Below are 15,672 nucleotides of genomic sequence, written 5' to 3' on the forward strand. Positions count from 1 at the left end.
TATTATGAACAGAAAGAAATTTCCAGAATTTACAAACACCCACATTGTTCATTCCAAAGAGAGCTTTTGATTGGAAGGGATCCCCCCATGTCTCCTTCTCTGTACAGTATGTACAACGGAAGACTTTGATTTCTGTTTCTTAGAATTTTGCTTCCATTCAATTGCCAATTTTAAGCTGACACTTGAGAATACCTAGTAGACTATACCCTTCTTCGTTTTCATTAACATGGCCTATTGCCTTACAGGAAAAATACAAAATTAAGATCAGTTCTTGTAAGGATCTCAGCTCAACACCAGGGTTATGGTACAAGAGATAGTATCAGCAAATATAACTATACAATTGAGAACCATCTATGGTACTATGATTCTTATATTATTTTTCTGAATTACAATCTTAAAACAAGGGTTGTACCCTAGTCTACTCTTGTTAGCCTTGTTTTAAGCATTTGCTCCACTCTTTACAACAGAACATTGCATACCTCAGTTCCACATCCAAAAAGAAAAAAAAAAAATGTGCGCTGTAAGAAAAGTTACATTTTAATTAAAAATTACACATATAAACCAAACCTATGTTAAATAGTTAATACTCTCTCCATCCAACGTGAACCGTTTTGTGTGAAATAATTTACAACGATGCTTCGTCGCACACAGTTCCAGCAGCAGATGAAATGGGTCTTGTAGATGCAACGAGAGGAAACCCATTCTCGTGTGGCATGGTGGTGGGCACATCAGCGCATGTGGCCGGCTAAGTCCTTACAGTTGAAGACGACGTTTATGCAGACTCATTGTCCTGGTGTCACAGTGCTTTTTTTTTTTTTTTTTTTTTTTTTTTTTGCTTGGCACAATAAAGAACATGCAGTTCAGTCAACAGACTCCTGAGGATTTATAAAGTAAACAAACTGAAATGGACGCGTCGTACCATCTACTGAGGAGGAAGATGTGAGGTCCTGGTTGTGAATCATGAAACAGAGGCTGGGTACCCATGAGTTAGAGGAGGATTTGCTGAGGTCATTTAGGTCTTCAGTCTGAAAAATAAAAAAGAAAGAAAGAATTCATCAACACAGGCATCTTAGAATCACTTTGTTAGGGTTTTGCTTTAAAAGGGAGGCCTATCAGATAAACTGAAGTCAGGGGCACACACAGTACTGTGTGCTTAAATAAAATCAACAAACTGTATTTAACTTCTTTTTTTTTTTTTCCTTCAAAATGCAAGAGTCCAAAGTAATCACAAACTCAAAATAGTCAATATTAAGTCAGCAAACAAATCAATGTGATCTGGAGGATTCAGAGGCGTAGCAACACAAAAATACACAGAGCTTTGATGTTCTTACGATCAAAACAAAAATGTACATTATAGTTACCGTGTAAAATTACAACAAAACAGAGTCAGGCTAGGCCGAGTCTTATTTTGGTTAAAAGTCACCTGCAAATTTTAGAATCTGAAGTTGCAAAGCATAACATAGCAAAACCTGAAGCTGGTTTTTACCTTGCCACTGTTTGACAGGAAAATTTTAGATACAAAAGGAAACCAAAGCAAAGCAGACCAAGTTAATCATTAATTTTTTTAAATTCCAATTTATACCTAATAGAAATAAATTATTCTGGCAGAAACACTTTTCTTTTATGCAAGTCAAAAAGGCAGGTCTCCAGGGGCATCATCCTTTCCAGGGTCCCACCTTTTCAACTTCTGGCCTCTCTGGCTCTCAAGTATCAACATTAGAGTCTTTTTAAAAATTATTTATTTTTAGAGAGAGGGGGAGGAAGGGAGAAAGAGAGGGAGAGAAACATCGATGGGAGAGAGAAACATCAATCAGTTGCCTTTCATACACGCCCCGACCGGGGGCTGAACCCTCAACCCAGGCATGTGCCCTGACCAGGAAGAGAACCAGTGACCTTTTACTTTGTGGGATGATGCCCAACCAACTGAGCCACACCAGTCAGGGCAAGAGAGTCCTTCTGAGATCCATTTTTTTTCACGCATTTAAGAGTTCTCTATAAATATCAATATGTACAAAGTGTCCCAAGTAATTGATAAACATATATTGAATTATTAAATGGTTGCATGAAATGCTCTGAAGAATACAAAATTAAGTTGTGCTCTGGGCCCTGCTTTCTAGAAATTCTAGAAAGGAAGGAAAGCTCCCATTCATTGAGAGAACAGAGTAGAGAGGGCTGAATTCTCTGCCAGGTGCACAGAAAGAAAGCTCTAGCTGCATGGAGGAGGGAAAGAACACTTTCAGTTCGGAACAGAAGTACCTCGCTGACACGTTCGGCTTGGTTTGGAAGAAACAAAATAGTCTGGAGGCGTGGAAAGAAGGCTGTTTCTGTTGTTTCCATGTTGCAGAGCTTAGCACAAGGGCCAGCACATAGCAGGCACTCACTAAATACGAGCTGAATGAATGACGGCGACCACACACACTCTCACTGAGGGCACCTAATCAAACATGGCCCAGGGCAGTGAGGGGGCAGCCAGGCAGGACCAGTGAAGGACGCGGCGTTGTCGGAGCACAAGACATCTGAATAGAGGTAGAAGGAGTTAAGTCTACAAATGCAGGTTGGGGCAGATGGTGAAGAGCCTTGAATGTCAGGCCAAGGCACCTTTATAGAAGTAATAGGGACAATGAGGGCGTGCTTTGTGGTACGATCAAAGTTCGCAGTGATAATCCATGTCAGCCGCAAGGATAGTGATGGATTCTAAAACTCACACAATGAAAATGCTGAGCTATAGAACTGTTTTTATTTTCTCTCTCTTCTGTGGAAGGAGAGTATGGCTGGGATTAGTCAGCATTCACTACTTACATAATGGCTCAGGTAAGATGAAATTGACCAAATGAGAACTCTAGTGTAGGAGGAGATCTTGGATTATTTTAAAATATTAACTGTGCCTCTGAACACAGGTAAACAACCAATCTCTTTATCTACTTATAAATAAAGACTTAACGTGGAGACAACACATTAAAAACAAAAAAGCACTCCAGGCATACCCCTTAATTGCCAGAGAAGTGAGATTCACTTTGCATGGTTTCTACAAGTGAATGGCTACCCGACCTCTCAAACTCCCACAGAATGGTCTACAGATCTAGGAGATGGTTTCGAGTTCCTTCTGAACTCATATTGCATTCTACCCGAATGCTCCTACCACAATACCTAGGTGCAGCATAACTAACACAGATTCACAGGTCTGGCCCTAAAATGAGATAGAAAGGTCACACTTTATTAAAAGGCAGAGACCAACAAACGGCTGAATGTGAGATGAAGGCCAAGTGAAGGTCACAGTTACTTTTATATTGGACGCGCCTCCAAAATGGCCAAACAGCTTAGCACAGGAACAAACGATCTACTCGTCACCACACATGACAACCTGCAAGGCTGCAGAAGGGAGGCGTCTGGGAGCCCGATGAGAAGAGAAAAAATCCACAGCCGGCCAGAGGTGGAAATCTACTACTTTGGGGCATTCCGAAACCATCCCTGTAATTTCCCACAAGTATGTATTCAAAGAGCAGGAAATAAAAAGATGCATCAATTCCACCATATACCTTCTCTCCAAAGTCTTTGTATCCTACTTTGTAAAGTCCTTTATCATGAATCCTGATCAATACGTGTCTCAGTCACTAAGGCACCTACTGGTGCCATCAACTCAGGAGCCTATGCAAACACAAAAGCACCTGGGAGGTCATCTTGACACGCAGGGAATGCAGGGAATGGGAATGGAGAGCAATAAACAGGCAACAGAGGTCCAGCAAAAGTTACAAGGAAAGTCTGAAGTTCACATTTGTTTATCTTTGTACAAGGGTGTGTGTGTGTGTGGGTGTGTGCGTGCGCGCATGTGTATAAATATACATAAAGTTTAGCTACAGAGTAATGACATGGATTTTTAACAGACATCCCTCAGTGAGAACTGTCCTTCCCTCCAGCCACCTTGGGGTGATACTTATTCCAATCATGCAGCCATTGTTCGGGGCATTTTTGGAATGCCTTCTCAAGTTCCCATCTCTTTTTTTGTGGCTGCCTTCTCAGCCTTGGGTATATTCTTTTGAATGGTCTCTATAGCAGCCAGTCTTGGCCCTTGAAGGGCCCATTTGATCTTTGGAGACAGCCAAAAAGCTCTGAGAGCCAAATATGGTGAATAAAGGGGCTGATGAAGCTGGGTAATGGTTCCCAGAGTTATTATCTAAAGCCAAAGGACTCCAAAACTAAAGTTCCCAAACAGAGCTGTTCACAATTGCTCTGATGACTTTTATTGGAAAGGGAATCTCATAACGTTACAGACAGACCTTAGCATGTGCTTCATGGACTTAAATTCATCTGCCAATATCCTTGCTCCTACATGCATATAATCGAGAAGGGCTGAGCTTGAATAAAGAACTCACTTGAACAGAATCAAGGATATAGAGCATACATTTTTGTAATTTAGGAATTCGTTTTTTTTTAAAAAAAAGCAATACTCACACTAGGCTCCTGCAGTCACTTAATTCAACAAACATCTGTTGAGTGTCATAAAAATGCAATGATAAAGACTATGATATGCACTAAAAAGGAGGACAGGAGTATGCATATGCTTAATGCACTTTATATAAAGAACCCCAATTAACTCACACCAACGAGGTGAATATTGCTATGATGTTTTATAAATACAAAAACTCATTTGTAACACACATAAACTGGACACACACACACACACACACACACACGCACGTGCAAATGTTTCCTTGGAGAAGAGCTGTGCAAATATCAGACGGAGATGCTCCTGGGATACATTCTCTCTAGTTATATCATTGGGGAGTAACTTGGGAACTCAGAAATATGATGCCTCTGTCACATGACTCAGTAGCAGGAAATTACATTTCGACAACATTTCATCACCACACCAGCATCTACTGTACCCTTCTGTTATGTCTCCTCGTAAGATAAAACCCACCTCCTCCTGTTGCCAGTAATGAAAAATGTAATTTTTAAAGCATTACCCAAGAAGTCAACACTTGAGCACTGCTATTGGAGACCTACGGCTTATTGCGTTATTGTATCCGGCAGGAATTTACATCTTCTGAACTGGACCCACTTAAATTGCGCCTGCCGGAGCTGAAAAACACACAAAGCTTCCCCTGCCTTTCACACTGTCAGCCTGCTGATTAGGCCTCCCTGTGAAAGCAGCCGGAAAACAGCACCAGGTTACCGTATAAGTACAAAGGAGGGATCTGCACCCTCTCAGCGATGCGTTTGTAATCAAAGCCATTGATTAAGCGTTTTTATCTTGGATTTAAGTGCCTCGAAACTTCCTGCCAGTTTGTTGAGTTGAGTGCAACATAGTTATAACACCTGGTTAGAGCATTGCCAGCAGTTTGTACTTCTACTAAAGAAACAGGAGTAAAATACTGTAGGTGCTTGGCTACTGTCATATACTAACATGTAGCCAGAAAGTAACTTTCCTCATCCAACTTCTGGGAAAAAAAAGAAAAAAAACTACAATAATGACTTTTCTTCAATGGAGATCATTGTGTGAAATATTATATTGTTTATTCAACTAGAAAACTTCATGTAAATAAGTTCCTCCACCTAAAGAATTGTGTCAAAAAACAGCATAGTTTTTCTTTCTCTTAATATAAACCACTGTGACCTAAAAAACATTCTTGAGTGTAACAGAAAAATTCTTGCGTATACATTATAGTGTAATAATACATGTTTATATAGGAGAGGAAAGTAATATTTTGATCGTGTTTAGATCTTTCCCATTCTTAAAAAAAATCGGTGATGAGAAAATATTTGAAACGTTAACCAACTTTTTAAGACTTCTAGGTACTCTATCCCTTTCCCGCACTCCATTTCATTGTGTAGGGGCAGAAGTATGGTGCGTTGACAGTAGAAAAAGCCTGTGGCTTCCTGGCTTTTAGTTTCCAAGAGTCTAAATCCTTAAGGGTGTGACACAGGCCAAGTATTTTGGAAGAACCAGGAGGGGAGAAAAGGTGGAAAGGATGTGAGGGCAGATGCCGGTGGGCAGCTCTGTCCTTTGCAGGATGCTGCGCATGGCACATCTCTCTATGCTTATCTTCCCAGGTCTGCTGATTTCTTACGTCACACAATTATATTCAACTGTGTACCACTACAGGACCCCAATTCATTTCTTCAGCTACCTCACTGAGGCTGATACAACTAAATCACGGTACCACTGATTTAGAGCTGATCAGGTCTTTTGGACTGCTTACATATTAATAAAACACCTTAATTAAACACTGCAAAAGTACCGCTTTGAAGCATGCTTAAAATCTGGCAAATGGGCTGAATGGTTTTTTTGTCTGTTTTTTAATTATCAGTATCAAAGGTATTTATAGTTCTGGTAGTGCGTAGGTGTTCCTCACTTTAACATTCACAACCATGCAATCAGATGGCTATGTGAGAACACTGGTCCATTTGATGGACCGTTAGACCTTCATTAAAGAAATGTCCTGGGTCGGAGAGCAGCACCTAGGGAGGAAGCAGCATTATCAGCCCAGCTCTGTTAGCCATGGGAATCAACCAAGGACAAAGGAAAGAAAGGCTCAATCCACAGAGCTTCCAGTTTGGGAAATGGGGAGAAGCTCTGCTTTTCACAAGGTACAGCTGGGAAGTGTGGGCACACTGGGGAAGGACACACCTAAGGGCAGAGAAAGCATTCTGTTTGAAAGCCTTAAGACCATAACCACGAAATATATATATCTGTGAGATATATATATATATATATCTGTGAGATATATATATATATATTTGTGAGATATATATATATATATATATATATATATATATATATATATATATATATAAAGTTAGGATTGAACTAAGGAACTGAAGTTCAAGGGAACATCGAGATGTTTCCTACTTCATGTTGAAAGGAGAAAGTCACTTTAGCTAAAGAAATGAAACCAACAGCTTTTAAAAATAGGCCCGAATTGAGCTGAGAAGACTTGGTTTCATGGTTGTAAACGGCAAAGGGTAGCAGCGAACCGAGCCAGCAGAGCGGCCTATATAGCGCATCAGCCTGGTGCGAGGCACATGGGAGCGGGCTGGTGCTTATGGATAACCAGGCTGCTGGCCGGCCCTGCCAGGGTGCAGCGTTGCCAAGGGCGAAAATTCAGACAGAGCTGCCAACATGTGAGAGGCCAGCTTGCTCCATTTCCCCTTTGTCCCCATGAAAGACCTTCTGGCAGGGCTCGTGACTTGAGGAGACCACCAGTGAAGAAAGGCACCCGTATTACGAAGAGGAGAAAAGAGAGGGAGTGACCGAGGAGCGACCGTCTACATCGAGCCTGCAGGCGCCCGCTGTGGCCTACCGGGGTGAATGCTGTCAGCATGTGGATTTCTCCCTCCCCAGCAACCAAGGCTGGAGGATCTGGAAACTTTTCAAGAGTCAGGGACTTATGGAGATGATAGATTAAAACAGCCAAAACCGCATATGGTTCTCAACAACTAAATGTATTCTGTCAATGGTATATTAAGGAAATCTGAGCAAACATCCAGAAATCTTTGGAGCCCAAGAATATTCACTTGAGTGATTTCCCATTCTTTATGCTAACAGGAAGCATGCCGAAAACACAAAAGATAATGAGAAGACAAAGCGAGTGGGGGTCACCACCCGAACAGTCCCTCCAAAGGTAAATTAAAATGTCTCCAATCTCTCTTCTACCCAAATCGTAATATGTCCCCGTACACAGGACAGTCAAGAAGAGGAACTGAGAAAAACAAGCCCTCCACATTTCAAGTCAGACCACACGTGTTGTGGGACAGGAAGCTGTAATTTCCACGGAGCTCAACCCAAATGAACCTGTGACTCAAAGACACGAAGGTAATATGATATCATCTTCCCTACCTGAGAAAGGAAGTCATAAAAGTCAGTGTTCCTTCGGTTTTCACGGGAGCTATTTCTGCAGTAATTCTCCCTCAGAGGAATTACATGCCACTCCTGGAGGTTTATATTGTAATTTCACATCAGCATTTTTTTTTTTTTGTACTGTTCAGAAGGACAGGATATAGGCTTTATCATCTGGACTTTGATACAAACCAGTAGACTGAAATGAAAATCACAACTTAGTTTACAAGGTGATGTAAAAGGTGGTAAAAAGGGCTTTGCAATACCGGTTCTGTAATTAGGCAACCGGAAACCAAACAGACCCAGTCCCACTGCCTTTACTTTTTCTGTTAAACACTAAATAAATTTTGCCTTCTCTGCCCACTCCCTGGGGCTGTATCACAAATTGCTTCAAGAAAGCAAGAGCCTGACTTGATGTTTAAGCCATGGTCTCGCTACCCAGTTGTTTCATGTCAACCATCATCCACCTTCCCGTGAGAGCCCAGGAAGCAGAGGAGAGGATCGCGTCTGCACCCACCGAGGCCCTGGGTCTGCAGTGGGCTGAGGTCAGGATCATTAACGCCACTGACATCACTTTTGGCAGCTGCAGAAAAGGGAAAACCTATGTTTAATCTATTTCCTACTCACCACAAGTTTTAGCTGGAGTCCCCGATAATATGGGTTGTGGCTGACTTTATGGAAGAATTTGGTAATGCAAGAAAAATGTACTGAACTGAACAAGCATCTTTACAAGGAAGCCACGAGGCACCTCAGCTGTGTGGCCCTGATCGCCTTCCTGTGGGTTTTCTGATCACAAAACTGGTCTAACGGAGGACAGAACCATTCCTGACTGTTCCTAGGAAGCTCTGGCTCAGTGGAGGACTTTCCCTATGACACTCACCTAATTAACTTCTCCTGGGAACTGTTACGGTCACCCCTCTCATATCACGGTTCACTTATCACAGCCTCACTGTATCGCGGGATTTTTTAAAATACTGTATTTAATTATTTATGGTGGATTTTCCACTATATCGCAGAATTTTGCGGTACTGTATACGTATGTTTTTAAAGTTACGTAGATTTAAGAGTGTAGAATATGTTTAAGAACACAAGTAGTGTTTATAAAAGTGTGGAAAAGGTTAATAAGGGAGTGGGAAAGGTTAATAAGGGACTGGGAACGGTTTATAAGTGTGCGGGGAGAGTTTATAAAACCTTAAAATATATATAAATACTAAAATAAATGTAAGGTTCCTACTTCTCAGATTTTCACCTATCGCGGGGGAGGGTGAGTCTAGAAAGTAATACCCGCGATAAGTGAGGGAATACTGTATTACAAATCACAAATGAAAAGGTTTTAGCCTCTGTCTTCCTTTTCGCTTTGAGAATACCAAGAGGAAAAATGTGGGGAAGAATTTAATCCAGGATTCTTTGAAGTTAAGGGAGCTGCTCTTTTTGTTGTTGTTTTTAAAGGTGTAAGACTACAAGAACACCCCCTGAAACCAATGAAATGGCCATATATGTATAAGTGCAAGACAGCATCTTTCAAATGTATTCACCCCACGATTCTCATTTGTTTGACCTTAAGAATCCTTGCTGAGGACATGCAGGTCATAAAGACTTCTGGGCAATGAGAGCAATTCTTAAACAAAAGTCAATGCTGAGGCGGATGGAAAAACGGTACCATCCATCCTAGATTTCAGAATTCAGAATTGGGTTACATTACAGGTGGCCACAGGTGGGACCTCTTTTTAATTGGGTTACATTAAAGATGAGCTTTAATGTTGCTTGCAATAAAACAGTGCGAGAAACATGTGCTTCCCTTGAGTTGCCACTACCGGAGTGATCTGTGAGTAACCTGGATGCAATTCGGGACTCGAAAATGTAATTTTGGAAACAATCCAAAAGAGGTTACTTTGAGAATGAAGACGGCGCTATTACATGGCTGTGATGCTTTTTAAAGAGTGATCGGTTTTGACTTGAAACTTATTTCCAAGTGAAAATTTCAAAGGAAACTAAGACAACTTAGATGATCTTTTCTTTCATTGTTCTTTTCTCTGTGATTTTGGGCAAGTGACTGACACTCCTATCTCCCAATGTTTTCATCTGTAACATGGGGGTAAACAGGACCCGTTTCATAGGGTTATCACTGATAATACATGAAAGTTCCTTATCGTTGTGCTTGATACATAAGAAGTCCCCAAACATGTGCTCTTATTGTAACTACTCTTAGTAAGAAGGAGAGGTCCTGAGATCTCATACCTCCTCTGGATACCAGAATCCATACCAGCCTAAAATGCCCGGGTGGAACCACCAAGCAAGAATAAAGCCACAGACCAGGTGGCAGTAAAGGACTAAAGCTGAAGCCAAGATCGGAATGTGTCTTGGGAAGAGAGGCAAAGTTATTTCAGAGAGAAGGTAGGTATGGAGAAAATGCCAGAACAAAAAGCTAAAAATACAACCATATGATATGATTTTAGAAAAAGACCTACCTACCTACAAAGAGACCAACCAGCATGAATTAAATAGTAGGACACATAGCATTAGCATATCTTTGAGCAGCTCTTAAATTATTAGTCGCCATGGAAAGGCCATGTCGAGGAATGTATTAGATACTTGACGCCCCTCCCCCCTTTCTAAGTAGCTAAGAAAAGACTTAGGATGCCACAAGAAAGAACTTACAAAGAGTTCTCATGACTAGGCCTAAATGGATGTTCAATGAGATTCTTGAGCACCATTTCCAGTTCTAAAGCGTGTTTCTAATTGTTGGGGGAGAAACTGGGTGGCTTTTGTATTCAAATTCTTTTCCCAGTCTCTCATCCGAAGAAACTGAGCAGAGGTGTGACACGGCCAGTCAATGCTGCGTGAGTCACTTGTCGAAAAACTGAAATTGCCGCCAGAAGCTCACGTATAATCGTTGGCAGCTGGACAAGGGGGGGAAAATGGCAAAGATAATCTAAAATAATCGACGATGTATACATTGCTTGCATCTCTGAGGTCTTTGAAGTAGACAATGGGGCAGATTTCTAACTGCAAACCCTTTCTTATTGTCTCAAATAAGAAGTCAAAATTCTTCCAGTTGTCCAAGGAGGGGTTAACCTTTCACTCTCTGTCCTCAAAGTTCCTGGTCCTTTGCTTTCATCTTCCAAGGCTCACTTCCACTTCGCTCTTTTCCTGTCTTGTCTTCTCCATTACCTGGTGTCTCAGCCCTTTTCTTTTCAATTTGGGAAGTGGCACTTTCTGGAAAGTTCCCTAATTAAGCAAGTTAAGCATGCTGAATTGAAATGCATCCTGTTACTGGGGTGCAAAGCTGGTTGCCTGGCGCAACTTAGAAGCTGTGCTAAATTCTTAATCAAGACATGGTGACAACTCTTAACTAAGGGATCCTTACTGAGAATATTTATCAGTGACCCTGAGGGGATCACAGTCCCCAGGGAGAGAAATGGGGTCTGTGAAGGTGGCCCCCAGGCCCCCTGGAGTGCCAAGCAGGAGCCACCTGGACCTCAGCCGAAATATGCTCACCCAGCCTGCAGGCATTTCACTAAGTCTCTGGAGCAGGGGTTCTCAATTTGCATGGGGAGCAATAATGCCTCCCCTCAAGGTGATGCCTGGAAACATTTTTGGTGGTCACAGGCGGCGCTGGCTAGGTGAGGTGAGAGAGATGCCATTGGCACCCAGCAGGTGGAGACCAGGGGTACCACTGCATCCTACAATGCCCAAGAAGCCCACCTGCAACAAGGAATCATCTGGGTCAAAATGTCAGTGCTGAAGTTGAGAAACCATGCTCGATAGCTATTGCCTTTAGCTGAGGAAATATAAGAAGCCACCAAACAGGCTTGTCCACTGTTTCTGGGGTCCATGCCAGTTCCAACGCAGAGTGTGAAGGAAGAGGCATTCCGGCTCCGAGGTCTTCCTGGGCTTCTGACTGTCGTCACCCATGGCTTTGGGGTCCCAATGGGTGCCTCCCCATGCTCGCAAGCCTTTCCCAGTGGATCACTGATGGAAACTTCCGTCTGCTAGTGAATGTGATGAACCAATCCTGGCCCATGTTTTCATTTGTTCCTCCTCCAAAGAAAAACAGGAGCCTTCCAGAGGCAATGCAAAAGCAATCACTAAAAGAGAGAATATCCAGCACTGGCGTGAGGAAGAGCAGCAACGTGAGATGTCTGCCCATGAGAAAGAGATCAGCCTGCAGGGAAATACCTGTTATGGCTCCCAGGCTTGTGTCTTTGCCCGGCTGGCTGTTTCTATATGGTCTTGGACAAGTCATTTGACCTCATCTGCCTGTGCAATGTTTTTATTTTTTTTTTATGATTTATTTATTTTTAGAGAGAGGGGAAAGGAGAAAGAGAGGGAAACATCACTGTGTGGTTGCCTCTCACTCACGCCCCCAACTGGGGACCTGACATGCAACCTAGTCATGTGCCCTGACTGGGAATCGAACCAGCGACACTTGGCTCGCAGGCTGACGCTCAATCCACTGAGCCACAGCAGCCAGGGTGCCTGTGCAATTTAATAAAATGGAGAAAATACCTAGTCTTTAAGATCACCTACAAAAAACTCAGTGAGATAAGAGAAGGACATTATGAACAAGACACACTTGACTTGTGTTACTAGTGACTATTAGTCACCTCATTGCCCTCAAGTATCTGGGAGTAAAAGAAATTAAGGACTCCAGAAGGAGTCAAAGTTTTAAAATTAATCCACTTGCTTTGCTCTCTAAGAGGCTACTCCTAATTCGGTAGCCACCTTGGAAGATAATTTATTACAAAAGTTAAAAAGTAGTCAAAGACTGAAATAGAAATCCCAGCTGCTATTTCTAACTCTAAGATACCTTCTCAGGAAGACACTTTTCGGTCTCTTCTCCTTACACTTAAACTTGAATTAAAATATCAGGGTGAGGAGGAAGGGCATATATACCATCATCAATAAGAGTACACAGGATTCTAATTTCTAAAAATCAGGCAATGAACAGAAAATCAAGTTGATTTCCAGGTGGTTAAATACAAAGTTCTTCAGATTGACCCATAAGGCAATGGCAATAAGAACAGATCCTCTTTTAAATACAGCCACAGAAGCTGTTGCAGCCCCAAACTACCAAAGAAAACAATAGCTTCTATTCATTCTAGACCACAGCCTGAGATGCTGACCAAATGCCTTCAAAATAAAACCTAACCACACAATTTCGCCATTACGATTAAACAGCGACAGGCTATAATTAACACTTAATTAACAGCCCTATGATGAACTTTGCTTCATTATGCTCAAAAATTGTCTTAAGTTTTTCCCGTAAAACCATGTCACAAATGGGCAACGTCCTGTGTGACCGTTCATTTGGTTTCTCCACTCTTTTCTGCCGTAACACTATAAGGAAGAGTGTGACTATGTAAATGTCCATGTCAAGCCTTAGTTCTTCAGAGATGCTCCTCTTTCTTCCTGCCCCCGACTCTGAGCTCTCCTCACTCCCAAACCATCAGCAGTGCCCAATGGGGCTCACAACACACAGCCACCAAATCGCCACCTATCATTTCTTCCTGGATCCTCCCTAGAGAACTTCCAGCAGAAACAAAGGCCTTCCAGAGCCTTCCAAGTACACGTGGGAGGACTGAGAGCAACCAGATCCTTGCTAGTTTCTCATTCTGATGCAGAGCTACAGAAAGTCAATAGACAGGTGATTTGAGAACCAACTGACATAAGTAAATGAGAAGAGACCCTTCATCATGGTGAGCTCTGTCCTGCCATTGGCCAGTTAGTGATTTATTGGCATTTCTTCCAGGGGTAGACCCAAGAACTCAACCAAAATTCAACACAGCAACCTTTTCCCACTGAGAGTTCTATAAAAGCGGTAAATAGGATGGTACAATAACTAGCTAAAACATGCATCTGGATGACATTTATTCCAACTTTTGTTTTAGATGCTCCATTCCTATTTCTGTAGGTGACATCCTCTATACGACCAAGTCTCCATAGGAAGGGTTCATGGATTAATATCAACAGAACAATCAAAGCAGTTCCAGGCCTGGTATTATGAGAACTTCCTTGATCGTGTGATTATCGTTTAGAGTTAGAATCATCATTAAATGAGTTGTCCAAGCTGATGCAACTGGTTAGTAGTAGCATGAGGTGAGACTTGGGGGTCTCCTCACCTCAAAGTAACATTCTTTATAACAATGAGTCTTTAAAATCTTAATAGGCCCAACTATTTAGAAAAGCAAGATGATATTGACAGAAGAAGAAAAACAGATTGATACTCAGTATAAATGCAAAGCAAGATTTCTAGCAGCCGACCCATTCAATATGAAATGGGGACTTCTGCAGGCGATAGGCGTAAGCAGCAGAAAAAGACCCCCCAAAGTCTCTGACTGTAAATTTATTGTAAATGAAGAATACACATGCATTTATAGTTGACCCTTGAACAACCCAGGAGTTAGGGGCACCAGTCCCCCATGCAGTGGAAAATCCATGTACAACTCTTGATTCCCCCCAAACTTAACTATTAATAGCCCATTGTTCGCCAGAAGGCTTACTGATAACATAAGCAATTGATAAGCACATATTTTGTATGTCATATGTATTGTATATTGTATTTTTACAATAAATAAACTAGAGAAAAGAAAATGTTATTTAGAAAAGCACGAGAAAAATATACTGAGAGTATTTCTTGAAAAAAAAATCCATGTATAAGTGGATCTGCTCAGTTCAAACCTATGTTGTTCACAGATCAACAGTATTCAAAATACGGTATTTTAACTTCATGGGTATTTAATTTAAGTCAGAAATATTTGCATTATACTTGGTAATATCCAAGCTATTATTATAGTAGTATGTCCAGCTTTGGTCTGCACTGTTAAGACATACTAGAGATAAGTAGAGAGAAAATAATAACCAAATTATAAAGGGGTAAAAATAAAGCAGCGCTACTCAAACTGGAATACGCATGGGGTCTCCTCGGGGTTTTAGGGCAGATTTAGGGTGGGGCTCCCAGGTGACCCCTGTGCTGCTGGTCAGACATAGCAAAGGGGTAGAAAACCTAAAAGGAAACAGAAAACGTGGCATTGACTTTATAGTAAAGAATAATAAGAGGGTATAACTGGGGATTTATAGGAGGGGGGGGCTACACTGTCAGGCATCTGCTTTTCATCTCTACGGGGTTAAATATGCTTAAATTGTAGAAACAGCTTTGAATTGGCACATGAAGAAAAATTTCTAGGTGGGACCAGTTCTAGAAGGGTTACCTGGAGAAGAATGGGAAACGTCTGCCCAGAGTAACACAAGGAAAGATCTGGAAGATGGCAGCGAGGACATTGGGGACACAACAGTTGGTAGAATTCCTTGAAAGACTCCACGCTGACGGGTTTTACCCTAATGAATGTTCAGGCTAAGGGAGACTCTGACTACCAGACTAGGAACAGGGGGGGTTGGAAACTGTGACCCAATACATTTCTATCTTTAAAACTTGAACGGAGACTGCTGGGCAGGGCCATGTGTGTGAGCTCACAGGTGGCAGCACCATTCCCACTGGGCATGAATTCATCTCCCCAATCTTTCTAAGGAACGAGGATGAGTCCACATGTAGACAACTCAGCCCCAGAACTACAGTTTTGTGCAGAGGAAGGTCTAGACCTGGCACAATTTATAGCATCAGGGGAGGCAACAAAGCCATAGCAATTCAAAGGTATCAAAACTTGAAAGACTGAAAAACAAGCAGATGCTGTGTGTAGCAAACTAGTCCCCATTTCTACAGGAATGCAAATAGCCCGAGTCAGGAGCATGTTCTTTGATTCGCTTTATTAGGAAATCAGTTTACAAGACTCCTTTTTCCCCGTCAATGAGCTTTTACAGCAGTGCACAGGCCTTCA

The 15,672-nt window shown here is 41.9% G+C and overlaps 1 protein-coding gene across 1 annotated transcript in view; it reads right to left on the bottom strand.

Moving 5' to 3' along the window:
- Positions 1–878: 878 nt before the first annotated feature.
- Positions 879–15,672, bottom strand: part of IRS1 (insulin receptor substrate 1) — a 52,844-nt gene continuing 38,050 nt past the window's right edge. Inside the window, exon 2 of the mRNA XM_090284769.1 lies at positions 879–1,025. The gene's annotated coding sequence lies outside the window, so the exon portion shown is untranslated. The remainder of the gene's footprint in view (positions 1,026–15,672) is intronic.

This window comes from Furipterus horrens, unplaced genomic scaffold, assembly GCF_987537825.1.
Source record: "Furipterus horrens unplaced genomic scaffold, mFurHor1.1.pri manual_scaffold_1, whole genome shotgun sequence".
In the NCBI taxonomy this organism is placed as follows: Eukaryota; Metazoa; Chordata; class Mammalia; order Chiroptera; family Furipteridae; genus Furipterus; species Furipterus horrens.